Below are 7,686 nucleotides of genomic sequence, written 5' to 3' on the forward strand. Positions count from 1 at the left end.
GGCTCCCGCGCAATGGCGCCGGCACGGGCCCCGGCTCGGCTCCGGCTCCTGCTTGCTTAGAACGGCCGCGGTGGCGGCGGCGCCCGTGACGGATCAATCACGCCGGGAAGGGGTGGGAGCGAGCGGAGTGCGGGAGGCGGGGAGCCAGCGAGCGAGAGCCGAGGGGGCCGAGTCTCCGCGCTCCTCTCTCCAGCGCGGCCGCCCCGCACCCGGCCGCCTCCTCCCGCCCCCGTGCGCGATCGCAGCGCTTTCCTGCCCGGAGCTGCGGGCCAGCGGACCCTGGAGTCCAGCCGGGGGAGGGAGGGCAGCGGGAGACGCTCAAGACGAAGGCGAGGCTGCTGAGCGGCGGCTCGAGCCGCCTCCGGGGACAGGGACGGGCCGTGCGCGCCGGGGGAGGGGGAGGCGCCGGCGCTGCGGCGGCCGCGGGGAGGGCCGTGCTCCCGGCACACGCACACTCGCGCCCGGGGCTCTGTGCCGCGCCGGCTGCCGAGGCCGGCTGACCCCACCGGTAACCTGAGCTCCAGAGCACCGCGGTTTCGGGAATCGCGACCCAGAGCTGCCACGCGCGGGGCCGCGGCCGCCTCGCCCTGCGCTTCCTGTAGCACCTGCAAGGTGGTTGGGTGCTGCTTCTCCCAGGTCTAGGCTGGCGAATCGAGGGAACGAATGTTCCACAAAGGTGTCCTAGGGGCACCTGCAGCCTGCGCTCTCCTGTGCTTACTGACGCCGCACCTGGGGCTCTTGATCGAGCCTTTGCCAACCCCAGGCCAGGGCTGGGATCCGAGTCCTACGTGTCCTACCGCCCCCTCCAGGCATTTGACCTCCTAGTGTCCCCAATCCCAGAGGGCCCCGCCTTAAAATTCTCCCCTGGGTGGGAACTCTCTCTTCAGGACCAAGAAGCACTGCACACCCCTGGACCTGGCTCGCTTTCTCTGCCAGGTGGCATAGGCATACTGGCTAACCTCAGGCAAAGCAGTTCTGGGCCAGGTGAACCTGAGTGACTTCCGTGTGCCCATGAACCATGACAGCTGTGCACACTAACCTGCAAATTCCAGCATCTGATTAGTGAGAGGGTATGTCATGTAACAAAACAGCCCATCCAAACTCTGGACCATATGTACGACCTTGTAACAAGGGTGGGAATTTAGCCTTCTCCAAGTGCTCGCTACTTGGTGTATAATGCAATCCTCAGAACAGCCCTATAAACAATAAACTGAGTCTAGCATCTCAGTTTGCCGGAATGCACTGGTGGGGTCAGTAGTTTGATAATAAACACAGTTAGCTCAGGGGAGCGGAATGCACAGCCACAGAGCACTCTTCTGCACCCTGAAGTTGGGAAGTCCCTCCGGAAGGAGGGCACAGTGCTCTCAGTAGCTCTGGGTCCGATTCTTCCACACATTTGTTAAGGGGTTATCTGAATGGAGTCTGCATGTCTAGAGCGAGGCATGCACCCTGAAGAAGCCTTGAGTGTCAAGAAGTAGAGCCCAGCCTGAGCTAAGAGGATGGGCAGGACCTTGGACAGCTCCAGCGAAAGCGGGGCGCCAAGTCAGCCCAGCCCTTTTCTCTTTCTAGGTGTCTGTTTCCTCCTTCTGGGCTGGAGGTTTGTGCAAGAGCACAGTCCATCCAAGCCCCCCAATCCTCTAGCCCCCAAAAATGTTCATAAGTCACCCCAGACACTCTAGCAGGTGTCTTACTGACGGGAAGAGATCTATCTACCTGCCTATCTGTCTGGCTCCAGGCCAAGTTGTGACCTCATGTCTCACTTTGCTTGTCTGTTCATCCCTCTGGCTCTCAGTTCATACCACTGTGGGTAACTGGGTCCTTGGTGTTCTTGCTGGGTCTGAGTTCCTGTCTCAGTCAGCAGCCTAGAATCCAAGTTCTTGTAGAGGTAGAGCTGGGATGTTTTCAGTTAATAGCCATTTCTCCCTTCTACTACATTCCAACTGGGGACCCTCTTTCCATGCTTGGCAGGATGATACAGAGTGGAGGAAGCAACCCCAGTCACTGTCCTTGTTGAGCTGGTGCTCTGGTTGAGAAAGAGAGACCATATCTAGGAATAAGAAGACATTACAGTGTGTGGGTTTGAGGGAAACCCCACTGGAGGACAATAATACAACAGGAAAGAGGATTGAGACGGGTGAGGTCAGGCTAAGGTCCAAAATACAGAGTTCAGGGAAGTGCTCACTACAGTGACTCCTTACAGAGACGTGAGGGAAGTAAGACAGGTAGACAGTGTCCCATGAGAGGTAAGGACACGGAATAGGGGGCAGAAGGGAGCTTGGCATGTTTGAGGACAGCCAGGAACCAGGGTGGCTGGCACAGAGTGAACAAGGCCAAGAGTGGAATGAGCCAAGGTCAAAAATGGGGAGATCATTCGGGGCCTCAGTGCTGTGAGGACACTGGCTGCACTTGACAACATGGAGAATTACAGGAACCAGGCCATGATCTGAGCTATGTGACCAGGCTACTACTCTGGCAGCAGAGTGAAGATCCATTAGGCAGAGGAAAGGGCAGAGGTAGGCACAGCAGCTATTATATTCAGTGGCATGGCAAGAATCAGGGTAGAAGCAGAGGAGGTGAAAATGAGTGAAGTCGTAATTGTTCTTAGTATTAATGGGAATCGAATGCACTGGCCAAGTCCCAGGGCTGTGGAAACTCTTGATTGTAGTCCCCTCCTCACAAGAAACTCAGTGCCTCAGGGAACCCCTCCAGAACCAGATGGGTGTCAGTGTCAGCTGGGTCTGCAATGCGTAAAGTCTCAGGGTCTTCCCACACCTGCTTTTCAGCAATCCTCTCATTCCCACCCTCCCCTACAAATAGACATTTGTCTCCAAATCCCAGACCAGGTGTCGGGCTATGCTGAGATAGTCCCTCGCTGGCTTTGTGGGGACTTGTGAACTCTGTGGTCCATTGGCTATCAGGGGGTAGAACACCCTTCTGAGCAGGACTCTGCCACAGGAAAACAACCACCCTCTATCCCCACTGTCTATTTTTGCCTCTATTAGACTGGGAATCCTTTTCCACCTTAGTTGGAGAAGTTGAGGCTGCCCAGCTCAGCCATAACAGCTGTTTTCCTCTAAGACCTGGATTGAAACTCCCCACCCACTTCCCTTTCCCACCAGTGGTCCATGCCCCAGAAGCAGTAAGGCCCCTGTCACTCTTTTTAAACACTTTTTACATTTTCATTTAGATTTAAATTTTTCGTTGTGTAAACACAAGGATGCATGCACACATGTGCACAAGTGTGTACTATGGCACACCTGTGACAGTCAGAGGACAGATGGCAGGACCCTTATGGGTCCTAGGGAAATGAATGCAGGCCACTAGGCTCGGTGACAAGCCACTGAGCCATCTCACTTGCCCACCTCTCGCTCCTTTTCTTTAAGAATATCAACAAGCCACCCTTGCAAACACCTTCCATGGATCTGTGTTTACACTTGGATATTTCTTTCCTTCGAGAAATTCAGCTGTTTTTTAAAAAGTGTGTTGTTTTACATTTCTTCTTTTTTTTTAATGGAGAAGCCGTGAGTGATGGCTCTGAAAAAGATTCCCTGAATGACTCTCGAGAGCTTGTTCCTTTTTTCCCAAGGCATGTTTTTTAAACTGAAAAATTGGGTTTCAGGCATCAAATGTGGTCTAGTGACATCTTCGAGTAATAATAATAGCTGCCACTTACATTAACCACCCACCTGCTCTGTGCCAGACACCTTGAGATGCATCATCTGAGTCTTCATGGCAGCTGGGAAAATGGGTGTTAGCATCTTCATCTCTGAATAGAGGGACGAGGGGCTCTCTTGTCTCAGTTGTGTCCTAAATGCAGAGACGGTGATCAACACAAGCCACCCATACGTCCCTGCTCCTGTGCTTGCCTCTCTGGCACTAGCCTGTCTCTGAGGACACATGTCTATAGCTGATCAGCAACATTCCAAAGAGGCTAAGAACACCGTTGAATGTCTGGGGAGATGGTTCAGTTGATAAAGCACTTGCTGAGAACCGAAGTTTGAAACCCCAGTACCCATATTAAAAGGGTTAGAGAGATGGCTCAGCAGGTAAGAACACTGGTTGATATTCCAGAGGACCAGGGTCTGATCCCCAGCACCTATATGGTGGCTGGTCTGTACCTCTGGTTCCAGGGGCACCAATGCCCTGTTCTGGCTTCCAGGGACTCCTACATACATTTGGTAAACAAATATACATGCAGGCAAAATACCTACATATATGAAAATAAATAAATCTTAATGAATAAAATAATAAAAATGAGGCATGCGAATGCCCATCTTAGTTTTAGCAAGATAACCAGAGGGGCTCATTGGCTAGCTTATTTAGCTAAATCAGTGATCTCCAGAACTAGAGAGAGAGAGCTTGTCTCAAAAAGGAAGGTAGAGATTAAAGGAGGAAGACACGTGACATCAAACTCTGGTCTTCCAAACACATATGTCTATATGCACAGAACAGCTGAAATAGCACTGACAAGTAGGAAGAAAAGCTGCTCAGGGGACTCTATTGAATGAAGGATGGGTCTGGGTCTCCTGACCTACCCAAGAAGCCTCTATGATGACAACGACCCCACCAATGCTTCAGGAGTGCAGTGCCCTTGTGGCTGGATCTCTCATCAGAGACAACACTGGGGACTGCATTTCTAACATACGCAGTAATTCCTAATCAGCCGCTTTCCAGAGGGCACAGATTGGCAAGAGCTCAACATCCCTCTTTCTTAGAAATTTCAAAAATATTAAGATCATTGACAGCTGGGTGGTGGTAATAAAATCCTTTAATCCCAGCACTTAGGCGGCAGAGACAGGTGGATCTCTGAATTTGAGGCTAGCCTGGTCTACACTACAGAGCAAGTTTCAGGGCAGCCAAGGATACACAGAGAAACCCTGTCTTGAAAACAAAACAAAACAAAACACAAGAGGAACCAAGGACAGACAAGAGGTATGCTTTTGCCACAGAGCCTCAGGTGGGGAGGACACCTAGAAAGCCTTTGGTGTGACCACCTGTCCAAGTTTGCATCCCTCTTTACCTTTCGAGGCCATGGGAACTTTGGAGTAAGACTCCTGGGTCTGTCTTTCAACCTTAGTGTGTGCTGCAACTCCAGGTCAACCACAGAACCTCCTGCCTTTCAGTTTGGCACTCTGTGAAGCCAGGATGATAGCGGTTCCTCCTCTATAGCATCACCGTGAGGATTAAACAGTAGCAACAGTGGGCTGCTGTATTGAATTCCCTCACCAAGTGTGCTGATGCAACTGTAGTCCTTAACAGAACCCTAAGCACTTATTAGGAAAGAAATCAGGAATAATAAGGCCTTTCTTTTCTTTTCTTTTCTTTTCTTTTCTTTTCTTTTCTTTCTTTCTTTCTTTCTTTCTTTCTTTCTTTCTTTCTTTCTTTCTTTCTTTCTTTCTTTCTTTCTTGTTGAGACAGGGTTTCTTTGTGGCTTTTGGAGCCTGTCCTGGAACTCACTCTGTAGACCAGGCTGGCCTTGAACTCAGAGATCCACCTGTCTCTGCCTTCCAAGTGCTGCTGTCTGCCACCACTGCCCAGCACTGACTGACGATTTTCATATATGTGTTCTCCTCGGGTCCACCAAAGTCAGATACCCTAAAGCTCTCTCCCTGTGGACACCCAAATCTGCCGCTGGCTTCTGTGGTACTCCTAGCTTTTCTCATGGTGGCATTTAACCAACAATAGCTACAGGCATCTCTCCAGACTTTCTTCCTCAGCAGAAATGACCCTGAATCCTTTGGCCATCAGTCATCATTCCAGGCTTCTCTTCCATGGTAAAGTCAGAGCTGACCGCAAACTCTCTGAATAGGCCAAGAAGCACACAGTGGAGTAGGGCCAGGCCCCAGTGCAGTCACGGGACTGCTGTCTGGTTGTTCAGATTTTTCTAGTGAATACATCACCCTTGGGCTCCTAGGAAATGCACTGTGAAAGCCTAGGTTTCTTTTCTATGAAGCTCCCACTGTTGCTGTTTCCAAATAGCTAGACTTTTCCTATCCCACTTACCAGCAGTTTTATTTGGAAACCCCTACCCAGGAGTGCATTGCTTCTCCAGTGACCTCCTCTACTGCCCTGCCCTGCTGAAGGTGTCCTGCATGGCGGATCTCTCTGACACCTCTTCCAGTTAGTGACACTGTTATTAGGCAACCTGACTGTCTTTCCTGTCCTTAAACACTTACTGGAATGGTAAATAGGAGAGAGCAAAAACCACAGTTCCAGGTCTGCCTACGCCGGGGTTTCGTCTTTTATTAAGATTAAATCTTGTGACAGCTCCCACGTCCACACCCTACAGCTTGCATTTCCACACCAGAACATGCTCATTCTCGACGCACTTGGCCAAAACTCTCATACATGGTCTCAGGGCTTCTCAGACCAGCCACACCACCAAGGCCATGAATCCAGGTGTCTGGGTCTCAGTGAACACATGTTAACTCCTGGGAAACTCTGTGGTCAGCTGTTCTGGAAGGCTGCAGAGCTGACACTCCTACCCCCTATTGCTGAGAACACCCATGAAGGCCCTTAGAGAAACCGGAACCCAGCTATAGGCTCCACTGCCAGCCTTGCTGCCTCTCCCCTTCCAGGGTTCCTTGCGCTCTCTGCGTTTATCTGACTGGTACCTCCGTGTGGGCTCAGTAGAAGCATGTGCCCCCCCCCCTGGGAAAGTCGTCTCCATTTTCCTTTTGATCACACAGACTCCAGTTTCCCACCCACTGGTCAATTTCTCCCAAAAATCTCTGCCGTGTCTCTGTCGCAGGCCTAGCGATGGGCAAGCCCTACCTTCTTCTGTTCACCCACCCTGCTCGCTCTGTGCCCCACTCGAGTTCTGCTAGTGTCTGTAACCTTCTCAAAGCCTCTGCCTCTTCTGGGACTGAGTGCCGGCAGGGCAGCTGTATCTCCATTCTATTCTCCTCCTCTCAGGGCGTCTCATGGACAACGTTGAGATGTAACGTGTGTCCTGGAAACCACACGACTGTTAAACATGTGGTCCAGTGGATTAGCACAAACCAGACACACTCGCAGAACCCACAGAAAGCCAGAGGAGCATCAGGGACCTGCAGCCCCCGGTGGCCTCCTCTCTCTAGAGGAAGCCAGTGCACTGAGCTGAGCGTCAACACCAGAGACTGGTTTGGGCCTCTTCTTGGACCTTAGTATTCTCTCTCCCGAGTCAGTAACACCCTGTAAGGTTCATCCACGAGGTCATGTATGTTACCAGATCTGTTTTCACAGCTGTGTGGTGGCCTTGGCTTTTCACAACCCACCTCCAGCACAGTGATCCACGTGTGAGGTTTTGTCACCACCCACTCCAGGGCCTGGCTGCTTGTCACAGTCTAACTTGTAATGCCGGCCTCTCCTCTAGCTCTGTTGTAACCTGACCTTCATGGTCCTACCATGCAGACCAGTGTCATTCCCAACTCAAAAACTCCTGGGGTTCACAGTTACCGCAGGGCACACACTCCCTGGCTCAATACAAGTTATTTACAGTGAGGCTTCAAAGCTTCCAGGATTAGATAATACAACCAGCTTCTCTCCCTGCACCGTCCAGATTCCAGCTCCTTACACTGCTTCAGGCGGTCCATCTCACACTGCATCGAGTGGTCCATCTCACACTGCATCGAGTGGTCCATCTCACACTGCATCGAGTGGTCCATCTCACACTGCATCGAGTGGTCCATCTCACACTGCATCAGG

Source organism: Microtus ochrogaster, linkage group LG5 (genome assembly GCF_000317375.1).
Source record: "Microtus ochrogaster isolate Prairie Vole_2 linkage group LG5, MicOch1.0, whole genome shotgun sequence".
In the NCBI taxonomy this organism is placed as follows: domain Eukaryota; kingdom Metazoa; phylum Chordata; class Mammalia; order Rodentia; family Cricetidae; genus Microtus; species Microtus ochrogaster.